This window comes from Lepidochelys kempii, chromosome 1 (genome assembly GCF_965140285.1).
Source record: "Lepidochelys kempii isolate rLepKem1 chromosome 1, rLepKem1.hap1, whole genome shotgun sequence".
Classification (NCBI taxonomy): Eukaryota; Metazoa; Chordata; order Testudines; family Cheloniidae; genus Lepidochelys; species Lepidochelys kempii.
The window spans coordinates 139,711,569-139,737,248 of NC_136380.1; the positions used below are offsets into that span (position 1 = coordinate 139,711,569).

Sequence of the window (25,680 nt, forward strand, 5' to 3'; positions counted from 1 at the left end):
AGTAGCTAGGGCATTCGAGCTATGCCAGCCTTTTCCCCAGATACAAACCCTTAGTAGTAAAGCTGAAAAAATTGGGGGTTAGGCTCTATTGATCGCTTTAACGGTTGGGGACTGGCACAGAGCCTGCTTTGGCCCATTGCGTCTTAGCCTGAAGCAGTCTTTTTGACTCTCTTTGGGGCATGTAGCTGCCTGGGAGATTCATGAATTGGATAGGGAGTCTTCAAGGTAGCTTCTACCCAAGCTATTAAGTGCCCAGTAAATCAAGACTAGGCTCCTATAGTCGAGGCATGAACCATTGCCTCTTTGGCTGAGTAGTAAATGTGCTACACACGAGCTTCAGCTTCCAGCTGGTGTTCAGATTCATTCTCTGGTAGAGTAAGTGAGGTGGCCTAATCGGGAGTTAACACTCAGGTGGATGATGATGGCAAGGTCTTAACTGCAGAAAAAAGGTGGCATTTTCCTGGGCTAAGATAGCACTAAGCATTTGTGCCATGTCTGTGGTGTGGAATCCACCAGGACCATGCAGATACTGTAAAAGAGTGACATGCTGGCCTTGAAATCTATGTACAGAATGGTACAGCGCTATTTGACTGCCTTACACTTGCAGCCCGACCAGCTGATCCGTATTAGCTTCAACCCAGCATCTAAAAAGAGTTGTGATGCACTTCTGTGAATAAAGCTAACTAGGCCCAGGAGCAGAAGGGACCTTCAGGGAGCACCTTAAAGACAGCCAACTGCAAACGGGAAGTTAGTGAAGGTAACATAAGGTAGGGTGTAAGGCTGGGCCTGAGTCAGTGTGCGCATGCTGGTACATGCAGCGTGGAATGCAACATTCCAGTAAATTCTTCAGACGTCTCCCTTCTCACTCAGCAGAAGCACAGCCATCCTCCCACAGAAGAGTGATCCAGGTGGTTAGTGTTATCACATCACAACACATTTAGCATAACGTTTTGGAGCTGACTCGTACGGTCAAGTTTGCGTTCCTCACGCAGCGCATGTTCGCTCTGCTCCCTGCAGGAGAACTTCTGGCTGTGGTGTGAAGTGAGGGATAAGAGGAGTATTCCAGCAGTGGCCTCGCTCCCTCTGTACAGCGGGGGGAAAGCTGTTGACTCATCTCTTCTTATTCCACTTGCAGCTGTACCACTGCCAGCTACCGTCGGGTACATAAGTTAGGGCAGGGCCAGGCCAGCGGCGGAAGTCCTGAACAGAAGAGATCAGACGGGACTAGGCCAGCTGTGAAATCAGACCCTCTGACCGGAATAGGTCCAACATAGCCCAACCCGGGGCTGTGATAGAGCTGCAGGTGGAGTATGGGGACCTGTTTAAATGACCCCACTGGTCAAGTTAATACTCAGTAGGGCAAGGCCTGGCAGAGGGGCGTCACTCTGCTCTGGTATTGAACCAGTGTTCGCACTGAGCATTCAAAGACTCTGGTCCTCTGCGTGTACCATTTTTCTGAGGAGCTGTACATCCAAAGAGTTTACAATCTACATGAGCCAAGTATAGAGCAGCTGGGGAAGGTGTGATTAAAAAATGAGGATTATGTTATGTTGTTATATTTCATTGGTTCTACTGGAGTGATTGACCCTTAAGTATGAGCCTGAGGCAGTAGAGCAGTAGCCCAATGAACGGGCTGTCTTCCCAGGATTAGTGAGCAATGTGAAAAAGGCACAAAGCAGGAGCAGGAAGAGACCCATGGGAGCACTGAGGTGTGACGAGTGGACAGAGCACAGGGAGCGATGTGGAGCACAACAGGAAAGGGGAGATGCAGACAGGGACAGAGCCTGAACGTTGACCACGAGGAGTCTGAACTTTAATAGAGAGAGGGAACCAGTGAAGGGACGTAGATGGCGTGACAGCGTCTGAGCAGGGGAGGAGGAAGAAACCTTAAGCAGGCAGAGAGAGAGAGGAGGGAACAGAGCCCAAACATAATGGAGGAAGTTGGCAGCCAATGTATCCATACAACAACATACATGCCAAGAAGTCTAAAGGGGTGTAGCCTCATATCACACATCTTCATGTTAGCTACTTCTCCTGATGCACTCAGACCCCTTCCGCCCTGTGGGTATGCCCTCTATTGAGTCTTTGCAAGTTACACTCCTTCACCACTTACTCCCATTTCCTGCTCAGCTTCCACTACACTGACAAAAGTTACACCCCATTTTATGTCCTTGTAGAATTTGGCCTACTGGGATTTTCGAAGTGTTAACACAAAATCCAAGCTCATGAAGCAGTGGGCACTGTAAACTGACTGACGTTCTTTGGCAATGCTGAAATTCCATTTTTGGTTCAGAGAAGTTACCACTAGCTCTCTAGCAGATGGAGGCTTAAGGACAACAGTGACTCTAATGCCATAAAGTAGTCTTGCTAACAGTCTACCTGGTAATCTCAGAAAATGAGTATTAACAAAGCAATAGCACGGTAGGGTCTTCTGAAAAAACAGGTATCACTTTGCAGTCTGGTGGCAGATATTTTAGTTTTTCCTGGTGCTCAAGGTTTATATGAAATATGCAGAAATCTTTAGCCAAATGCCTTTGTTTCAGGCGTCTAGAATCAGTTACGGCCATCTCAAATCCAGCCAGCTTGGCACATTTACCTCGAGAAGAAAAACAGTATAATATAGAAGTACAACATACTATTTTCATTTGTTAACTTTACACCTTAAGCAATTTTCTCTACATTTCTGCTTGAGAACTACAGTACGTACTTGGTAAGCATGAAGTTTTAAATCCAAACTATTTTTGAGTTGTCCATCTGCATACACAAAAAAAGCTGCTCTACTTTTTCAGTTTCTGATTTCCACAATTTTGTCATGCAAGAATAACTCAGAAAAGCTGAATGGATTTTCTTTGGCTTTTATGCATGCAGAAGTATGTCTGATGAGAAATTTCAACCCAGGTGGGGAACAGAATTAATAGATGAGCTACTTAAAATAAAGATTAAGCACTATCCTGTTTGTCCATAGAAAAAATTGTTACCTACCTCTCGTAACTGTTGTTCTTAGAGATGTGTTGCTCATGTCTATTCCAATTGGTGTGCGTGTGTCGCGTGCATGATTGTTGGAAGGTTTTTCCACTAGCGGTACCCACTGGGTTGGCTGTGGAGACCCCTGGAGTGGCGTCTTTATGGGGTGTATATAGGTCCTTGCCAACCTGCTGCCTGCTCTGTTCCTTCTTGCTGGAATACTCTGACAGAGTGGAAGCGGGTGGGATTTGGAACGGATATGAGCAACACATCTTGAAGAACAACAGGTACGCGAGGTAGGTAACCGGTTTTTTCTTCAAGTGATTGCTCAGGTACATTCCGATAGGTGACTTCCAAGCAGTTTCCCTGTGGGAGGGGTCAGTGATCACCTGGTTGTTGAGTGCAGGACTGCCCTGCCAAAGGGTGCATCATCCCTTGCCTGTTGGGTAATGGCATAGTGTGATGCGAAGGTGTGAGTGGATGACCACATTGCTGCCTTGCATATGTCCTGGATAGGGAACTGCACCAGGAATGCTGCGGACGACGCCTGCGCTCTCATGGAGTGAGCCATAAGAGGAGGGGCTGGAATTTTACCCAGGTCGTAGCATATCCTGATATAGGACGTGATCCATGATGAATTGCGCTGGATGAGATTGGGAGCCCCCTCATTCTTTCTGCAATGGCAATAAAGAGCTGTGGTGATTTACGAAATGGCTTTGTGCACTTAATGTAGAATCCTAGGGCACGCCTAATGTCCAGGGAATGCAACATGCATTCTCTGTTACTGGCATGGGGCTTAGGGAAGAACAGAGGTAAAAATATGTCTTGGTTCACATGAAACTGGGAGACTCCCTTTGGCAGAAATGCAGGGTGAGGGCGTAGCTGCACCTTTTCTTTATAAAAGATCACATGGGGGGCTCTGAGCTCTGATACCCTTCTGGCCAAGGTTATGGCCACCAGAAAGGCCACCTTCCAGGAAAGATAGGACAGAGGGCAGGTTGCCAGGGGCTCGAAAGGGGGCCCCATAAGTGTGGACAAGACCAGGTTGAGGTCCCACTGAGGAACGGGCTGTTGTACCTGGGGATAAAGTCTGTCCAAGCCCTTGAGAAACCGGCCCACCAGGGGATTACCGAAGACTGACCTACCCGCTGGCCCCAGGTGAAAGGCTGAAATGGCAGCCAGGTGTACCCTGAGAGATGATATTGCCAATCCCTCCTGCTTGAGGATAGTAGGTAGCCCAAAACAAGGGGAATTGGCGCTAGCTGTGGTTCAGTTCCCCTCTGCAGAGACCAGATGGAAAAACGTTTCCACTTTGCCAGGTACGTGGCACAAGTGGAGGGTTTCCTACTTCCCAGCAAGCCCTCCCTCACTGGGTCTGAACACTGAAGCTCGAGAGGGTTCAGCCATGGACTTTCCATGCCATGAGGTGGAGGGACTCCAGATTGAAGTGTTGCAGATGGCCGTGGTCCTGTGTGATTAGGGTCAGACAGACAGGAAGCCCCACTGGTCTGTCCACTGAGAGGTTCAACAGCATGGTGAACCAGTGCTGGCAGGGCCATGCTGGCTATGAGGATTAAGGAAGCCCCGTCCTGGTGTGCCTTGAGGAGGACTTTGTGTATGAGAGGGAAAGGTGGGAATGCATACAACAGGTGACTCATCCATGAAAGGTGAAATGTGTCCACGATGGAGCCTGGGCTGTGGTTCAAGAAGGAGCGGAACTGCTGGCACTTCCTGTTGCTCCACATCATGAACAGGTCTATGTATGGAGAACCCCACCTCTGGAAAATCGAGTGTGCTATGTCCGGCCTGAGGGATCATTCATGACCGTGAAATGAGCGGCTGAGGTGATCGGCTAGCTCATTTTGTGCTCCTGGAAGGTGCACCGCCTCTAGGTGTATCGAGTGGGTGGTGCAAAAATCCCACAGCAGCTCGGGGGCCTCCTGGCACAGGGGAGAGGAACAAGCACCACTCTGTTTATATAGAACATCACTGTGGTGTTGTCCGTCAGCACCCACAGAAGTGCACCCTGAAGGCAGGCCTGGAAACCTTGGCATGCCAGTCGAACCGCCCTCAGCTCCCTTACGTTGGTATGCAGCAATAGTTCTGTGTGGGACCATAGGCCTTGCGTTCTGATATTGCCCAGGTGTGCTCCCCAATGAAGTGCCAAGGCGTCCGTGATTAGGGACAGTGTACGATGGAGTTTGGCAAAGGGTACTCCTGCACAGACCACTTGTGGTTGCAGCCACCAGTGGAGAGACGCGAGGATGCAAGGGGGGAGGGTTACTATTTATCCAGTGGGTCCCTGCCTGGCCTGTGCACCCATGCCAACCATGCCTGGAGGGGCTGAAGGCATCACCTGGCAGGCTGGACCACATATGTGCAGGCTGCCATACGCCCCAGTAGTTTCATGCAATTTCTGGCCGTGGTTGTGGCAAATCGGCAAAGGTTTTCAATAATGTCCATGAGTGCTTGGAAACATAGCTCCAGCAGGAACAGCCCTGGCCTGAGTTGAGAGCCCCTATGAATTCTGTCCTCTGCATCAGGGCCAGTGTGGATTTGGGCATGTTCAGTATGAGGCCCAGCCTGTGGAATGTGGCCCAGGCTAGGGCCACATGCTCTGTGGCCTGTGCTTGCGACTTGGCCTTGATGAGCCAGTCGTACAGGTACGGGAACACTTGCATCTGATGTTTGCGGAAGAAGACGGCAATGACCGCCATACACTTGGTGAATACCTGCGGGGGGGGGGGGGGCACAGAGAGCCCAAATGGGAGCACCCTGAACTGGTAGTGCTGGCCACTGATGGCGAATCTCAGAAATCTCAGGGATAATGGATGTATGGAAGTACGCATCTTTCAAGTCAAGGGCGGCATACCAGTTCCCCAGATCCAGGGAAGGAATGATGACGGCCAGAGAGATCATGCAAAACTTCACTTTCCTTATGAATGTGTTGAGGTCTTGCAGATCCAGGATAGGCCAGAGCCCACTCTTGGCCTTGGGGATGAGGAAACGGCAGGAGTTTGCCCCTGAACTCCTGAGGAACCTCCTCTATTGCCCCTAGAGTGAGGAGCAATTGCACCTCCTGTGAGAGGAGTTGTTCGTGAGAAGGGTCCCTGAAGAGGTACAGGGAAGGGGGAAGAGAGGGAATAAAATTGGGTAGAATATCCCACCCCTTCTGTGCTGAGGACCCAAAGATCTGACATGATCTGGGACTAAGCACGGTAGAAGTGGGAGAGTCGATTCACAAAGAGGGGGTAAGGATCTGAGACTGAAACTGATGCTCCATCCTTGGGTGCATCTTCAAAAGTTGGGCTTCAGGCCAGGGGCCTGTTCGACCAAACCCTGGCTTTGGCCTGAGAAGGACTGTGGCGGGCACCTCGTATTGTTTCTGCCCTGTCTCCTTGACAAGTCTCACCTATGAGGCCCAGAGTAGAAATGGGACAGGGAGTGAGGCTTAAAAGGGTTTCTTTGGGCTGCAGGGGTGTGGATCCCCAAAGACTTCAAAGTCGCCCGCAAGTCCTTAAGGCTTGGCAGGTGACAGTCCGTATTTTGGGCGAACAGGCCCGCACAGTCAAAGGGGAGGTCCTGAATTGTGTTCTGGACCTCAAGTGGTATCCCAGACACCTGGAACCACTTGCTGTGCCTCATTGTAATGGTGGTGGCGATAGGCCGAGCCGCTGAGTCCACCGTATCTAACACGGCCTGGAGGGAGGTTCTGGAGACCACCCTGCCCTCCTCAAGGAGCTTGCTAAACTCCTTGTGCGAATCAGCCGGGAGCAACTCCTGGACCTTTGCCAACGAGCTCCAAGAGTTGAAAGCATAGCGGCTGAGTACCACTGAGTACCATCAGCGGCTGAGTACAGAAAGCATAGCGGCCACTCAAAGCTGGAGTCCAGCTTCTTAGCATCTTGTGATGTAGGCACGGGACCTGGCTGTCCTTGCTGCTCTTTGTGATTTGCCACATCGACCACCAGAGACCCCAGTTGGGGGTAGGTGAAAAGGTGTTTGTACCCTTTCTGGGGCACAAAATAGCATCTTTCCACCCCTTTAGCAGTGGGTGGTATAGAGGCCGGAGTCTGCCAGAGCACCTTAATGGTGTTTTGGATTGTTCTTATTAGGGGCAAGACCACCCTAGAAGGACCCTCAGGGGTAAGGACATCCACCATCGGGTCAGACTCCTCCATGACTGCCTCTGCCTGGAGATTGAGGTCTAGGGCCACCCTCCTAAGAAGGTCCTGGTGTTCCCTGGTGTCCATTGCTGGTAGGGTGGTGGTGATGGCCGTCTGGCGAGGAGGAGGCCCATGGGTCAGGGTCATCCTGCCCTTCTCGCTTTCTGGAGGGCGGGTCACGTACTTCAGAGCCTCCAGTGAGTGGATGGAGCTCTAGTGTCACTGATGGTGCTGGTTCAGGTGCTGAGCATGACAGCCCAGAGTCCCTGTCTCGTGGGGAGCTTTGGGGATGTGGCGAGCCAGTGATGTTTCTTGGGGCGGGGGGGGGGGGGGGAGAACAGGGTGAAGGATGCCACCGATGCTGGCCTGGAGTCCTGACCCTGAGCCTGATGGTAGGCCCAAGGGGTCCAAAAGGGCCATTGTACTGGGCCTGCCAGGTGAGTGCAAGTGCCAATGATTCCACTGGTCTGCAGTTCTGGGACCGGTAGTGGCTGCGTTGAGAGACAGAAGACATGGCGTCTGCCTTGGAGGAGTGGTCTGTGCCCGACCATGGGGGGAGGAGCCCGATGGTGCCAGGGAGATGGTGAGCGGCCCCGTATCATCATAGGCTTGCCACGATGATGAACCAGAGGCAGTGCCGCCCTCGGTGCTGTAAAGGATGCTGGAGCTTGCAGTGCCAGGGCCTGCACCTGCAGGGCCGGGGACCTCATTGCCATGGCAATGAGGTCCCACGCTGCCGCGTAGATATCCAGAATGGAGGGAAGGTTGAGCTCTTCCTCCAAATCCTCCCAAGTTGGAGAGTCCACCAGCACCGGACTCGACGGGCCTCCTGTTGGGGTCGAAGTCAATAGTGCTGGGTCTTGAGGCTCAGATCATGGGTGTCCCACCGGAGGACACACCCCACTGGAATCCCCTCACAGCTTCTTGATAGGGGAGGGAGGAAACATTTCCTAGAGGTAGGAAATCAGAGGGGAGGGGTTGAGAAGGTGAAGACACTGGCACAAGCCATTTTTCTGAGATGGGAGCATGTGGATGTGCCTTGGTCAAAGGCTTTTGGCACCAAAAGCTCGTGACCAGCTAGGTGTGCTAGAAATAGGACAAATCTACTTCTCAAAAAAGTTTTAAGTATCCAAAAATCGAATTGTCATAATTGGTCACCAGACAATGAAGCCAGCAAAACAGATTTTTTTACATCCCTAAATTGGACAATAATATTGAACTATGTAATTTGCCAGTCACAGTGTGCTTTACCATTACCATTTGGACACAAAAATACTGTTACTCAGATGAAATTTAATGTTGATAAATGCAAAGTAATGCACACTGGAAAACATAATCCTAACTATACATATACTATACATGTACAATGATGTGGTCTAAGTTAGCTGTTACCACTCAAGAAATCTTGGAGTAATTGTGGATAGTTCTCTGAAAACATCCACTCAATGTGCAGCAGCAGTCAAAAAAGCAAACAGAATGTTGGGAATCATCAAGAAAGGGATAGATGGTAAGACAGAAAATATACTACTACTTCTATATAAATCAATGGTACGCCCACACCTTGAATTCTGCATGCAGATATGGTCGTCCCATCTAAACAAAGATATACTGGAATTGGAAATTTCAGAAAAGGGCAACAAAAATTATTAGGGGTATAGAACGGCTTCAGTATGAGGAGAGATTAATAAGACTGGGACTTTTCAGCTTGAAAAAGAGGTGACTAAGGGGGGATATGATAGAGGTCTATAAAATCATGAGTGGTGTAGAGAAAGTAAATAAGGAAGTGGTGTTTACTCCTTCTCATAATACAAGAACAAGGGGCCATGAAATGAAATTAATAGGTAAAAGGTTTAAAACAAACACAAGAAAGTATTTTTTTCACGCAACGCACTGTCAATCTCTGGAATTTCTTGCCAGAGGGTATTGTGAAGGCCAATGCTATAATGGGCAGTGTTGGTCAATTCTAAGGAACCTACATCTTTGAAGTTACGGGAAGTCACAACATGGCCCAAAGTTTGGATAAACACCCAGGCCAAATTTTTCCAACCGAAATACTTTAAATTAAGCTCCTAAAGCTATATTGGGACTTTCAACAGTGCTGAGCATTACCACAACTCTGCTTGCACTGAAGTTAATGACAGTAGTAGGCTATCGCTGAAGGCTTCTGAAAATCCCATCCTTGGGCACCTGAAGCACGGAAACAATTTTCCAGAGGTACTGAGTTCGTGCCACTCCTATTGACATGAGTGAGGGTTGCAGGTGATCAGCTGTTCTGAAAAATTATGCTGCTGCTATGAATCATACCATAGAACATAGAATATCAGGGTCTGAAGGGACCTCAGGAGGTCATCTAGTCCAACCCCCTGCTCAAAGCAGGACCAATCCCCAACTAAATCATCCCAGCCAGGGCTTTGTCAAGCCTGACCTTAAAAACCTCAAAGGAAGGAGATTCCACCACCTCCCTAGGTAACGCATTCCAGTGCTTCACCACTCTCCTAGTGAAAAAGTTTTTCCTAATATCCAACCTAAACCTCCCCCACTGCAACTTGAAACCATTACTCCTCGTTCTGTCATCTGCTACCACTGCGAACAGTCTAGATCCATCCTCTTTGGAACCCCCTTTCAGGTAGTTGAAAGCAGCTATCAAATCCCCCCTCGTTCTTCTCTTCCACAGACTAAACAATCCCAGATCCCTCAGCCTCTCCTCATAAGTCATGTGTTCCAGTCCCCTAATCATTTTTGTTGCCCTCCACTGGACGCTTTCCAATTTTTCTACATCCTTCTTGTAGTGTGGGGCCCAAACCTGGACACACTACTCCAGATGACGCCTCACCAATGTCTAATAGAGGCGAATGATCACATCCCCCGATCTGCTAGCAATGCCTCTATTTATACAGCCCAGAATGCCGTTAGCCTTCTTGGCAACAAGGGCACACTGTTGACGCATATCCAGCTTCTCGTCCACTGTAACTCCTAGGTCCTTTTCTGCAGAACTGCTGCCTAGCCATTCGGTCCCTAGTCTGTAGCAATGCATGGGATTCTTCCATCCTAAGTGCAGGGCTCTGCACTTGTCCTTGTTGAACCTCATCAGATTTTCTTTCTTTGGCCCAATCCTCTAATTTGTCTAGGTACCTCTGTATCTTATCCCTGCCCTGCAGCGTATCTACCACTCCTCCCAGTTTAGTGTCATCTGCAAACTTGCTGAGGGTGCAGTCCACGCCATCCTCGAGATCATTAATGAAGATATTGAACAAAACCGGCCTGAGGACCGACCTTTGGGGCACTCCGTTTGATACCGTCTTCCAACTGGACATGGAGCCATTGATTACTACCCGTTGAGCCCGACGATCTAGCCAGCTTTCTATCCATCTTATAGTCCATTCATCCAGCCCATACTTCTTTAACTTGCTGGCAAGAATACTGTAGGAGACCATATCAAAACCTTTGCTAAAGTCAAGGAATAAGACGTCCACTGCTTTCCCCTCATCCACAGAGCCAGTTATCTCGTCACAGAAGGCAATTAGATTAGTTAGGCATGACTTGCCCTTGGTAAATCCATGCTGATTGTTCCTGATCACTTTCCTCTCCTCTAAATGCTTCAGAATTGATTCCTTGAGGACCTGCTCCATGATTTTTCCAGGGACTGAGGTGAGGCTGACTGGCCTGTAGTTCCCCGGATCCTCCTCCTTCCCTTTTTTAAAGATGGGCACTACATTAGCCTTTTTCCAGTCATCTGGGACCTCCCCTGATTGCCATGAGTTTTCAAAGATAATGGCCAATGGCTCTGCAATCACATCCGCCAACTCCTTTAGCACCCTCAGATGCAGCGCATCCGGCCCCAGGGACTTGTGCTTGTCCAGCTTTTCTAAATAGTCCCAAACCACTTCTTTCTCCACAGAGGGCTGGTCACCTCCTCCCCATGCTGTGCTGTCCAGTGTAGTAGTCTGGGAGCTGACCTTGTTCGTGAAGACAGAAGCAAAAAAGCATTGAATACATTAGCTTTTTCCACATCCTCTGTCATGAGGTTGCCTCTCTCCTTCAGTAAGGGCCCACACTTTCCTTGACTTTCTTCTTGTTGCTAACATACCTGAAGAAACCCTTCTTGTTACTCTTAACATCTCTTGCTCGCTGCAACTCCAAGTGTGATTTGGCCTTCCTGATTTCACTCCTGCATGCTTGAGCAACATTTTTGTACTCCTCCCTGGTCATTTGTCCAATCTTCCACTTCCTGTAAGCTGCTTCTTTTTTGTGTTTAAGATCAGCAAGGATTTCACTGTTAAGCCAAGCTGGTCGCCTGCCATATTTACTATTCTTTCTGCATATCGGGATGGTTTGTTCCTGTAACCTCAATAAGGATTCTTTAAAATACAGCTAACTCTCCTGGACTCCTTTCCCCGCTCATGTTATTCTCCCAGGGGATCATGCCATCAGTTCCCTGAGGGAGTCAAAGTCTGCTTTTCTGAAGTCCAGGGTCTGTATTCTGCTGCTCTCCTTTCTTCCTTGTGTCAGGATCCTGAACTCGACCATCTCATGGTCACTGCCTCCCAGGTTCCCATCCACTTTTGCTTCCCTTACTAATTCTTCCCGGTTTGTGAGCAGCAGGTCAAGAAGAGCTCTGCCCCTAGTTGGTTCCTCCAGCACTTGCACCAGTAAATTGTCCCCTACCCTTTCCAAAAACTTCCTGGATTGTCTCTGCACCGCTGTATTGCTCTCCCAGCAGATATCAGGGTGATTGAAGTCTCCCATGAGAACCAGGGCCTGCGATCTAGTAACTTCTGTTGGTTGCCGGAAGAAAGCCTCATCCACCTCATCCCCCTGGTCTGGTGGTCTATAGCAGACTCCCACCACGACATCCCCCTTGTTGCTCACACTTCTAAACTTAATCCAGAGACTCTCAGGTTTTTCTGCAGTTTCATACCGGAGCTCTGAGCAGTCATACTGCTCTTACATACAATGCAACTCCTCCACCTTTTCTGCTCTGCCTGTCCTTCCTGAACAGTTTATATCCATCCATGACAGTACTCCAGTTATCCCACCAAGTCTCTGTTATTCCAATCACATCATAATTCCTTGACTGTGCCAGGACTTCCAGTTCTCCCTGCTTGTTTCCCAGGCTTCATGCATTTGTGTATAGGCACTTAAGATAACTCACTGATTGTCCCTCTTTCTCAGTATGAGGCAGGAGCCCTCCCCTCTTGTGCTCGCCTGCTCATGTTTCCTCCTGGTATCCCACTTACCTCAGGGCTTTGGTCTCCTTCCCCCAGTGAACCTAGTTTAAAGCCCTCCTCACTAGGGTAGCCAGCCTGCTTGCAAAGATGTTCTTCCCTCTCTTCGTTAGGTGGAGCCTGTCTCTGCCTAGCACTCCTCCTACTTGGAACACCATCCTATGGTCAAAGAACCCAAAGCCTTCTCTCTGCATCACCTGTGTAGCCATTCATTGACTTCCACGATTCGACGGTCTCTACCCGGGCCTTTTCCTTCCATGGGGAGGATGGACGAGAACACCACTTGCGCCTCAAACTCCTTTATCCTTCTTCCCAGAGCCATGTAGTCTGCAGTGATCCGCTCAAGGTCATTCTTGGCAGTATCATTGGTGCCCACATAAAGAAGCAGGAAGGGGTAGCAATCCGAGGGCTTGATGAGTCTCAGCAGTCTCTCCGTCACATCGTGAATCCTAGCTCCCGGCAAGTAGCAGACTTCTCAGTTTTCCCGGTCGGGGCGGCAGATAGATGATTGTCTCCCTGAGGAGGGAATCCCCAGCCACCACCATCCGCCTACTTCTCTTGGGAGTGGTGGTCGTGGAACTCCCTTCCCAAAGACAGTGCATCTCATGCCTTCCAATCGGCGGAGTCTCCTTCTGCTCCCTTCCCTTAGATATATCATCTAGTGACACTCTCCGCATTAGTACCTGTGGAGAGAACATGAAAACAGTTGCTTACCTGTATCTGCATTGCTGGTACCTGGTCGCTCCCCTTTCTTCTTCTGGAGGTCACATGCTGCCAAATTTCTTCACCGTCCTTCTGTCCCCACTGCGCAGCCTGCTCTGAATCTTCAGAATGTTGTGCCCATAGAAGCGTATCCTGACGTCTGTCTAGGAAATCTTCAGTTTCTCTTATGCAACTCAGGGTTGATACTTGTTTCTCCAGACCTTGAACCTTCTCTTCCAATATGAAGACCAGCTTGCACTTTGTACAAAGTCGCTTCTGTCCTGTGGAAGAAAGACAAACATGGCACATCCTGTGCAGGTAACAACAGCTGAACACTCACCATCCATATTACCTTCCAAGAGCTTCCTCAGGTGTTGTAGTAACTACTCAGAGAAGCCTGCAAACTGAAAGCCTCAGTGGGCTCTCCCCAGGCAAACTTGCAGGCAAACTCCCTCTGTTAGCCTCTCTGCTGTTCGCTGCTCAGCTGGTTCACAGCTGACTGCCTTTTTATAACAGTCAGGCCCACTCAAGGCTGACCTGGAACAAAGCACTCCCAATGCAGGAGCCCTACAACAGATATAGAAGCCTAAGCCCTGGTCTACACTACAGGGTTAGGTTGAATTTCGCCGCGTTAGGTCAATTATATAATGAATGCATCTACACAGGCAATCCCATTCCATCGACCTAAAGGGCTCTTAAAATTGGTGGTGAGCTCAGCAGCACAGGTGACCATGCAGTCCCCCCAGAATTGCGAACAAGCTCCAGCATGGACCGAAAGGGAGACACTGGATCTGATTGCTGTATGGGGAGAAGAATCTGTGCAGGCCGAACTCCAATCAAAAAGAAGAAATGCTAATGTATATATGCCAAAATTGCACAGGGCATGATGGACAGAGACTACAACAGGGACACACAGCAGTGCCGCGTGAATGTCAAGGAGCTCAGGCAAGCCTACCGAAAGACAAAGGAGGCAAATGCTCACTCTGGGTCAGAGCCCCATACATGCTGTTTCTATGATCAACTGTATGGCATTCATCAGGGGGAGGGGGGGACCCTACCACTACCCCACCACTGTCCGTGGACACCTGCAAGGGGGGAGGATTTTGTGGATGAGGAAGAGGAGGAGAATGCACAACAGGCAAGCGGTGAATCCATTCTCCCTAGCAGCTAGGACCTTTTCATCACCCTGGAGCCAATACCCTCCCAAGGCGGGATCCCTGACCCTGAAGCCGGAGAAGGCACCTCTGGTGAGTGCACATTTGTAACTACAGTACAGGGTTTAAAAGCAATAGTGTTTAATGTCTGATTTGCCCTGAAGACTTGGGATGCATTCGTGGCCAGTACAGCTACTAGAAAGTCTGTTAACGTGTCTGGGGATGGAGTGGGAATCCTCCAGGGAATCGTCCAGCTCTCCTGGAGGTAATTCTGAAAGCCTTCGCAGAAGGTTTCTGGGGAGGGCTGCCTTATTTCGTCCTCCACAGTAGGACACTTTACCATGCCAAGCCAGTAGCAAGTAGTCTAGAATCATTGCAGCACAAAGCATGGCAGCAAATGGTCCTGGGTTTTGGTTGCATTCAAGCAACATTCGGTCTTTATCTTTCTGTGTTAGCCTCAGGAGAGTGATATAATTCGTGGTCACCTGGCTGAAATAGGGGAATTTTTTTAAGGGAACCGTAAAAGGACCCCATTCATGCTGGACTGTTTGTGCTTGGCTAAAAGGGATCATGCCATAGCCATGCGGCAGAAGGAAGGATGAAGAGATCATCCCAAATAGCTATGCGGAGGGGTGGGGAGAGGTGTGTGCTGCACATCCACCCCAAAACTGCAGCCCCACCTTTTAAATGGCAAACCCAACCAGCATTGCTTGCTATGGGAAAGGAGAATGCTGCAGTTTGAAAACATTCCCACGTTATGAAGGTGTTAGAAGCCAAACCTATGTATCCTTTGGCTTACCATGGCTGCCTGGAAACTGAATTCTGTTGCCCAGCTGTGTGTGATGTGTCACCATACTGGCAAGCGCTCAATACAAAAGGCAAAATGCGACCTTGTACCTAAAACATATGTGCTGTCTGCTGTGAATTGCTTGAGTCACTGTGAAAGAGTCTCCCTTTTGTTCTCAGGAACGTATCATCTTAAATTTTACTCTCCCTTTTTATCCCCTTGCAGGTGCAAATGTTTCTATGCTCTCCCTATCATCTCCGTCCCTGAGGTTATCGCAGATTAGAAGGCAAAAAAATCGCACTTTTGATGACATGTTTCCGAGCTCATGCAGTCCTCCTGCACTGATAGGACACAGCTGAATGCATGGAGGCATTAAGTGGCAAAGTCCAGGAAAGCATTAAGTGAGCGAGATGAGAAGAGGCAGGATGCAATGCTGAGGCTAATGGGGGAGCAAACAGACATGCTCAGGCGTCTGGTGGAGCTGCAGGAAAGCCAACAAGAGCACAGACCACTGCTGTATCCACTGTACAACCGCCTGCCCTCCTCCCCAAGTTCCATATCCTCCTCACCCAGATGCCCAAGAACGCAGGGGTGGAGGCTCTGGGCACCCAGCCACTGTACTCCAGAGGATGGTCCAAGCAACAGAAGGCTGTCATTCAAACAATTTTGATTTGTAGTGTGGCTACAATAAGCAATGTGCCCTTGTCCTTCCCTCCTCCCCCACCCAGGCTACCTTATCCGTTATCTCCCCCTGCCCCCCCCTTTTTAAAATGAATAAAGAATGCATGGTTTCAAAACAATAGTGACTTTATTTCCTTTGCCAGCTGTGAGCAAAGGGGTGAGGGTGGTTGGCTTACAGGAAATTAATATCAACAAAGGGGGTGGGTTTGCATCAAGGAGAAACACACACAACTGTCACACCGTAGCCTGGCCAGTCATGAAACTGGTTTTCAAAGCCTCTCTGATGAGCAGCGTGTACTCTTCTTGTACTCTTCTAATTGCTGTTCAAAATTGGCAGCCAGGCGATTTGCCTCAACCTCCCACCCCACCATAAACGTCTCCCCCTTACTCTCACAGATATTATGGAGCACACAGCAAGCATAGACAATCCAGGAAGTTTTTGGAAAGCGTAGGGGACAATTTCCTGGCGCAAGTGCTAGAGGAGCCAAGGGTGCTTTTCTTGACCTGCTGCTCACAAACCGGGTAGAATTAGTGGGGGAAGCAAAAGTGGATGGGAATCTGGGAGGCAGTGACCATGAGTTGGTTGAGTTCAGGATCCTGATGCAGGGAAGAAAGGTAAGCAGCAGGATATGGACCCTGAACTTCAGGAAAGCAGACTTCGACTCCCTCAGGGAACGGATGGCCAGGATCCCCTGGGGGACTAACATGAAGGGGAAAGGAGTCCAGGAGAGCTGGCTGTATTTCAAGGAATCCCTGTTGAGGTTACAGGGACAAACCATCCCGATGAGTCGAAAGAATAGTAAATATGGCAGGCGACCAGCTTGGCTTAATGGTGAAATCCTAGCGGATCTTAAACATAAAAAAGAAGCTTACAAGAAGTGGAAGGTTGGACATATGACCAGGGAAGAGTATAAAAATACTGCTCGGGCATGTAGGAATGATATCAGGAGGGCCAAATCGCACCTGGAGCTGCAGCTAGCAAGAGATGTCAAGAGTAACAAGAAGGGTTTCTTCAGGTATGTTGGCAACAAGAAGAAAGCCAAGGAAAGTGTGGGCCCCTTACTGAATGAGGGAGGCAACCTAGTGACAGAGGATGTGGAAAAAGCTAATGTACTCAATGCTTTTTTTGCCTCTGTCTTCACTAACAAGGTCAGCTCCCAGACTGCTGCGCTGGGCATCACAAAATGGGGAAGAGATGGCCAGCCCTCTGTGGAGATAGAGGTGGTTAGGGACTATTTAGAAAAGCTGGACGTGCACAAGTCCATGGGGCCGGACGAGTTGCATCCGAGAGTGCTGAAGGAATTGGCGGCTGTGATTGCAGAGCCATTGGCCATTATCTTTGAAAACTCGTGGCGAACGGGGGAAGTCCCGGATGACTGGAAAAAGGCTAATGTAGTGCCAATCTTTAAAAAAGGGAAGGAGGAGGATCCGGGGAACTACAGGCCAGTCAGCCTCACCTCAGTCCCTGGAAAAATCATGGAGCAGGTCCTCAAAGAATCAATCCTAAAGCACTTGCATGAGAGGAAAGTGATCAGGAACAGCCAGCATGGATTCACCAAGGGAAGGTCATGCCTGACTAATCTAATCGCCTTTTATGATGAGATTACTGGTTCTGTGGATGAAGGGAAAGCAGTGGCTGTATTGTTTCTTGACTTTAGCAAAGCTTTTGACACGGTCTCCCACAGTATTCTTGTCAGCAAGTTAAGGAAGTATGGGCTGGATGAATGCACTATAAGGTGGGTAGAAAGCTGGCTAGATTGTCGGGCTCAACGGTAGTGATCAATGGCTCCATGTCTAGTTGGCAGCCGGTGTCAAGTGGAGTGCCCCAGGGGTCAGTTCTGGGGCCGGTTTTGTTCAATATCTTCATAAATGATCTGGAGGATGGTGTAGATTGCACTCTCAGCAAATTTGCGGATGATACTAAACTGGGAGGAGTGGTAGATATGCTGGAGGGGAGGGATAGGATACAGAGGGACCTAGACAAATTGGAGGACTGGGCCAAAAGAAATCTGATGAGGTTCAATAAGGATAAGTGCAGGGTCCTGCACTTAGGATGGAAGAATCCAATGCACCGCTACAGACTAGGGGCCGAATGGCTAGGCAGCAGTTCTGCGGAAAAGGACCTAGGGGTAACAGTGGACGAGAAGCTGGATATGAGTCAGCAGTGTGCCCTTGTTGCCAAGAAGGCCAATGGCATTTTGGGATTTATAAGTAGGGGCATAGCGAGCAGATCGAGGGACGTGATCGTTCCCCTCTATTTGACATTGGTGAGGCCTCATCTGGAGTACTGTGTCCAGTTTTGGGCCCCACACTACAAGAAGGATGTGGATAAATTGGAGAGAGTCCAGCGAAGGGCAACAAAAATGATTAGGGGTCTAGAACACATGACTTATGAGGAGAGGCTGAGGGAGCTGGGATTGTTTAGTCTGCAGAAGAGAAGAATGAGGGGGGATTTGATAGCTGCTTTCAACTACCTGAAAGGGGGTTCCAAAGAGGATGGCTCTAGACTGTTCTCAATGGTAGCAGATGACAGAATGAGGAGTAATGGTCTCAAGTTGCAGTGGGGGAGGTTTAGATTGGATATTAGGAAAAACTTTTTCACTATGAGGGTGGTGAAACACTGGAATGCGTTACCTAGGGAGGTGGTAGAATCTCCTTCCTTAGAGGTTTTTAAGGTCAGGCTTGACAAAGCCCTGGCTGGGATGATTTAACTGGGAATTGGTCCTGCTTCGAGCAGGGGTTGGACTAGATGACCTTCTGGGGTCCCTTCAGACCCTGATATTCTATGATTCTAAGCAGTAATAGCAACGGGAATATTGGTTGCGCTGAGGTCTAACCTAGTCAGCAAACAGCTCCAGCGACCTTTTAAACGTCCAAACGCACATTCTACCACCATTCTGCACTTGCTCAGCCTATAGTTAAAATGCTCCTTACTACTGTCCAGGCTGCCTGTGTATGGCTTCATGAGCCATGGGAGCAAGGGGTAGACTGGGTTTCCAAGGATAACTATTGGCATTAATTTTCCCTAACATTAATTTTCTGGTCTGGGAAGTAAGTCCCTTCCCCGGAGTTCCAAAAGATGCGAGCGTCCTGCACCTTTCCTGGCCATCCCACATTGATGTTGATGAAACATCTGTTGTGAGCCACCAGTGCTTGCAGTACCATTGAGAAGTACCCCATGCAGTTTATGTATTGGTTGGCAAGGTGGTTCAGTGCCAAGATAGGGATATGGGTTCTGTCTATCGCCCCACCACAGTTAGGGAAACCCATTGCACCAAAGCCATCCTCTGTGACCTGCACATTTCCCAGAGTCACTACCCTTGATAGCAGAACATCAGTGATTGCATTGGCTACTTGAATCACAGCAGTCCACACAGTAGATTTGCCCACTCCAAATTGATTCCTGACTGACCAGTAGCAGTCAGGAGTTGCAAGCTTCCAGAGGGCTATTGCCTCTCGTTTCTCAACTGTCAGGGCAGCTCTCACCTTGGTATTCCTGTGCTTCAGGGTGGGGGAAAGCAACTCACAGAGTTCCAGCAAAGTGGCCTTATGCATGAATCATCCCATACCCGCAAGACTATGCGGTCCCCCTAGTCTATGCTTGTTCGCTGGGCCCAGAATCAGCATTCCACTGTATCAACCACTGTATCAACCAGCCCCACTGCCACCATGATGTCCCAATTGCCACTTCCCTTGCTTTCAGGAATGTCTGTGTTCATGTCCTCATCAAAATCCTCCTTGTGCTGCCATCTCTTAGCCAGGTTCTGCACATACTGCAGTATAATGTGGGAGGTGTTTACAATGCTCGCAACAGCAGTGGTGAACTGAGCAGGCTCCATGCTTGCCGTGGTATGGCGTCTGCATGGATAACCCAGAAAAAAAGCTGTGAAATGATTGTCTGCGGTTGCTTTCACGGCAGGAGGGAGGAAGGAGAGATTGATGACATGTATCCAAAACCAACTGTGACAATGTTTTTGCCCCATCAGGCATGGGAGCTTAACCCAGAATGCCAATGGGTGGCAGAGACTGCGGGAACTGTGGGATAGCTACCCACAGTGCAACGCTCCATGAGTCGATGCTAGCCATGGTATTGAGGACGCACTGCACCAACTTAATGCATTTAGTGGGGATATACACAATGGACTACATAAAATTGATTTCTAAAAATCAACATCTATAGACTCAACTGAATTTCATAGTGTAGACATACCCTAACTTTGGGCACCTGCCACTTAGAAAATTTTGGCTTTGCATTTTTGAATGCTTATCTGAAAACAACTCCTGTTTAGCCTGGCCCAGCAGGAGTAGCATTAGTGCACGCTTCCTCCAGTGCCTTGCCCACATGCCTGAGCATCTAGAGCTGAAAGGGTAGGGCAGTGTTTAGTCAGTCCTTGACCTCACTTCTGAGACAGCAAACATAGGTGCTTCTTGGGACCAGTTCTCACAAAGATCATGTGCATTTTTTCTGCCATTGTAGCTAGAAAATAAAAAATTAGTAGACGTGGGTATGTGCAGGCTTTCAGCTATACCATTTTTTTTCTTTTCAGCTCAAAGGATGAGCTATTTCTTCCCACTTTGTGCTGAAATTTCCCCTCCCCCATACGTGTCTGAAAATATCGAGGTAGGAGGCAGAGAAATGAATTTACATGCAGGGATGAAAAGCTTCATGCCAGCTTTTGACCAGATGGTGGCAGTACACAGCCTTCCATACAAGCACTGAGCCAGCAGTATCAGGAGCTACTCTATTTGAAGTAAAACCTACCATGTGCCAGCTCAAAGGACAAACTTTTGCATAAACTTTGACTCAGTACAGGATTCCTTATCTAGTACAGTTGTGGAGTTGCAGATTAGTAGGATCCTGGCGTTTACAAATGTACGTCAGAAAGAGCTGGGATAATTACAGTTCAACATAATAAATCTACTGGCACCTGTATGGATGATCCAGATAATACTGGCAATTGGAATCTATAGGTGGTAAAATGGAAAAATCATTAATGGGTGTGATGGAATCGCAAATATTTTTAGGATTTTCTTTACTTATAAGCACCATAATGGCCACCTACACTTCCTGGGGAAAACTCATTATTTGATTATCTTTAAATGATTTTTTTTCTACTTTTTAAAATTGGAGAATCATAGAATATCAGGGTTAGACCGGACCTCAGGAGGTCATCTAGTCCAACCCCAACTAAATCATCCCAGCCAGGGCTTTGTCAAGCCTGACCTTAAAAATATCTAAGGATGGAGATTCCACCACCTCCCTAGGTAATGCATTCCAGTGTTTCACCACCCTCCTAGTGAAATAGTGTTTCCTAATATCCAGCCTAGACCTCCCCCACTGCAACTTGAGACCACTGCTGCTTATTCTGTCTTCTGCCACCACTGAGAACAGCCAAGCTCCATCCTTTTTGGAACCCCCTTCAGGTAGTTGAAAGCGGCTATCAAATCCCCCCTCACTCTTCTCTTCTGAAGACTAAATAACCCCAGTTCCCTCTGTCACGGAGTCCCTGCGCAATGCTCTGGAACTGCTCCCCATGAAGCCAGTCAGGACTCTGGGGAAGTCTCCTTTCTGTGAGCATCTTTAAGCCTCCTAAAATATGATACATATTTTGTGTCCATTTTACAGATGGCTTATCTGAGGTTGGTGAACAATTAAGTAATTTGACCAATGCTATAAAGATTAGACTAAAGTATGAGACTAAAGATCACTGCATGATCCTTATTACAACAGAAACACCTACAGTGAAGGAACCAGATGTGCTAGACTGTGTGAAAGCCTGCTTTATAGGGTTGGAAGACTACAATCAAGTATGTTGGAGAATAGGAGATTATTCCACAGCAGGAATTCATTGAAAATCCTAGTGTCCTTAACGCTGCATAGCCCTTGAGCAGTTCAAATGGTTATTTTTCATTCACCAGCTAAATTATTGTATATACTTGTTCGTAAGCTGAATTTTTTTAGTAAAAAAGGGAAGCATCAGAGAAGGGGGTCAGCTTATGAGCAGGTATAGAGAGAGGAAGAGGTGGGACACAGCCCCCCCCCCGCAAAGAGTGGGCAAGGAGAGACAGCAGAGCCAGAAGGTTAGAGGGGGCCAGAATCTCTCCCCACCCAGCCTCCTGGAACAGCTCCAGCCAGGCCAGAGACATCCTCCCCTAGCCTGCCCCAGCTAAGGTGGGAAGGAATGGGATGGGGGAAGTGTGGAGGTCCTGGACTAGGGGTGGGGTCATGGGTGTGGGGGGTGGTCACAGGGGTTACTCCCCTGACCCTCTCCTTCTCACCTTGTAAAATTTCCCCACCAGTTGCTGTCCAGACCTATCAGGGTAAGCTGCTGGCAGGCTGGGATACTTTATTTACTTAGGTTTTCCTCCATGCCTGTGGACACTTGAGGTAAATAAACTGCCTCAGCCCGCCAGAGGTTTAGGCTGATGGCCTGGGAGCCAAAGTTTGCTGACCCCTGCTTATGATCAAGTATAGATGGTATGTTCCCTTCACTAAGAACTATGAAAACTGGAAGGGATGACCTTGGACATTTATCTTAAGGAGCCTTTGAACTTTTTTAACTTTATTTTTTCAGCAGTGAGCAGGACGAGCCTATATCTTTGTTATTGTTTAGTACTTTAAACACAGTCAAAATGTTGATACCTGGTTTAGTTTATTAGGACAGGTCCACCTGTGCTGCAGTATTTTATTCTAAAACTATATAGGTGGTAGGATAATCAGGTTTACAGAGAAGATGAAAAATAAAATACCTCTTCCACAACATCAACCTTTGTCTTTTTAATATAATGAACTTTAATCCCTTGCCAGATTACTGAAAATGGACAGACAGAACCTAACATTTATTTAGACAGGAACAGATGTACAGAGAGTCCTTCCAGATACGGTAGTTTATCATATGCATGGTTACAAGCCAAGCAATTCTTTGCATACTTAAGGCTTTCATGGAATGCAAAAATCCAGTGATTTATTCTGAAGAGTGTTTTTACTTTTTCCCAATACCATTACTTTTCCAGGCGGTTGCCAGCATCATGTTTAACAATTACTTTCTCCAGTGGCCTTAGAAAAATAAGATACCGATTCTAGCATTCCCATTTCTTAGTACAGCTGTCCTTTTATAAGTTTCCTAAAAATATTTTAGAGAGGATGTGGACATGACAACCAAGCAGATTTGAGGTGAGTTTGCAATAGTATAAGGCAAGCCCGTGCAAATTCAGAAGCAAAGAATAACAGTGGCTCCTAGACTACGGGCCATGAAGCACTTGCTGGATGCCCCAAGAGAGCTGGAGGGGTTAAGGGTAGGGGGAAGATGACACATGGTGCTGTCTCTGCTCTTTGTTTCTGGCAGTTCATTTGTAGTACACCCACAAAGCTACTGCCAATTCCCTCCTCAAAACTGTTCTCTGCAATCTACCTCATACAAGTACTGTAGTGCAATCTCTTTATTGTGAAAGTGCAACTTACAAATGTATATATTTTTTGTTACGTGACTGGGCTAAAAAACAAAACAATGTAAAACTTCAGCGCCTACAAGTCCACTCAGTCCTACTTCTTGTTCAGCCAATCGCCAAGACAAACAAATTTGTTTGTGATTGAACTCCTTGGGGAAGAACTGTATGTCCCCTGTTTTACCCACCTTCTGCCATATACTTCATGTTATAGCAGTCTTGCATGATGACCCAGCACATGTTGTTCATTTTAAGAACACTTTCACTGCAGATTTGACAAAGCGCAAAGGTACCAATGTGAGATTCTAAAGAGAGCTACAGCACTTAACCCAAGGTTTAAGAATCTGAAGTGCCTTCCAAAATCTGAGAAGGATGAGGTGTGGTGCATGCTTTCAGAAGACTTAAAAGAGCAACACTCCAATTAAGAAACTATAGACCATAAACCACCAAAAAAGAAAATCAACCTTCTGCTGGTAGCATTGGACTCAGATAATGAAAACGAACATGTGTCAGTCTGCACTGCTTTGGATTGTTATTGAGCAGAACCCGTCATCACCCTGGACGCATGTCCCCTGGAATGGTGGTTGAAGCATGAAGGGACATATCAATCTTTAGCGCATTTGGCACATAAATATCTGGCTACAACAGTGCCACGAGAACGCCTGTTCTCACTTTCAGGTAACGTAAACCAGAATTGGGCAGCATTATCTCCTGCAAATGTAAACAGACTTGTTTATCTGAGTGATTGGCTGAACAAGAAGTAGGACTGAGTGGACTTGCAGCCTCTAAAATTTTACATTGTTTAATTTTTGAATGCAGGGTTTGTTTTTTTTACATAATTCTACATTGTAAGTTCAACTTTCATGATAAAGAGATTGCACTACAGTACTTGTATTAGGTGAATTGAAAAATACTATTTCTTTTGTTTTTTACAATGCAAATATTTATAATAAAAATAAATATAAAGTGAGCACTGTACACTTTATATTCTGTGCTGTAATTGAAATCAATATATTTGAAAATGTAGAAAACATCCAAAAATATTTAAAGAAATGGTATTCTATTATTAACAGTGTGATTAATCACGATTAATTTTTTTAATCACTTGGCAGCCCTAGTTAAAACTACATTGAATGCTTTCCTTAAATTACTTCTCCATGTATAAAGTGCCCGTAGTTAGCACAGGGATCTTATTTGATTATGCAAAGTGAGTTAGGTGGAGAAAAGAAAAACTATTCGGATGCAATCCACCCTATGAAAGCATTTAAGAACCCCTGCTTAATACATTCAACCAAGTCATTCCACCCCCAAAAGAAAGAACACACAAATAATCCCCTGCCAAATGGGCCAAAATCCTTAGCTTCTTACTCAAGCCTCCATCATACCTTTGCAGGAATAACACAGATAAAATAATTCCAGTAATCCTGTGTAAGATTAGGTATCACATTAAGGAGCCTTCAAGCATGAATTTTGAACGTCCCATGCACCAATCTCAGCTCCAGCAAGATTAGCATGGCTTCCAGGGAGCTTTTGTTTATAAATAATTGGGATGGGAGGGGGGGGGAGAAGCAGTGTTTTTTAATACCATGAGCATTCAAGGTGAGATATTCCTGAGCAAATATCTCCTTCTCCCATGAGTTATTAATAAAGTGCCCTTATTAAAAACAACCCTCCTCCCCCCAGTATTCATCCAAATCAGAGTTTATAGAATGTGCTGCTGAGTTTTGGTCTATTCCAGCAAAGTACTGTAATAGTTTATAGCTATTTGTAATGAATGTGTTGCAGTTGTAACCAGATCAATCACAACAATTGATGAGCCTTGTCTTAGATAACTCCTTAGTTTCTAGTATCAGGGGGTAGCCGTGTTAGTCTGTATCCACAAAAACAACAAGGAGTCTGCCACCACACTCCTTGTTGTTTTTCCTTAGTTTCTGTTACACTACATCACTATTCTGCTATGAGAGTTACAAGACTAGTTAGAGACGCTATTATAAAAAAATAAATATCAATCCCTAAACTTAATGTCAAGGGGTTAATTTTTAATTTTAGGTTAAATACATTTTTATCTAGTCCTATATAAAACTTATATTGCTGCCTTATAACAGCAAGAGGAACTAGAAAAGTATAGAAATAATCAGCTGCAAAACCATGCTAACAGCAGAGAACACATTTCATGTATACGCTACCTTTTTGCATGTAATCAATATATTTTGAGAGACTGAATTCAAACCACCTCTTGATTATTTTAACTGGATCCCAACTTCTGCAGTTTTCCTCTCCATGTTTTGCTTTGAAGTTACTATTCACTTGATTAAGTTACTTCTAAATTGCAAGCTGATTGTTCAGTGCTGGCATCAGAACAATAGACTTCTGTGTAACAGAAATCTGAAGTACATTAATTTGTAATTGAGGTCTATGTTAGTTGATATTAAAACATTTGACTTAAATACTTCGGTCTTTGCTTAGACACAGGACACAAGTATTGGGCAGTGTGTACTGGAAGAACAATGAGCCAGATTCATAAGTGATGAACACCCACAATTTAAATAGAAGCC

At 47.1% G+C, this 25,680-nt stretch overlaps 1 protein-coding gene across 1 annotated transcript in view; it reads left to right on the forward strand.

The window, feature by feature from the left end:
- Window positions 1–15,753, forward strand: part of RAI2 (retinoic acid induced 2) — an 83,777-nt gene extending 68,024 nt beyond the window's left edge. The window contains exon 4 of the transcript XR_012160312.2: window positions 15,224–15,753. The gene's annotated coding sequence lies outside the window, so the exon portion shown is untranslated. The remainder of the gene's footprint in view (window positions 1–15,223) is intronic.
- The last annotated feature ends 9,927 nt before the right edge of the window (window positions 15,754–25,680 follow it).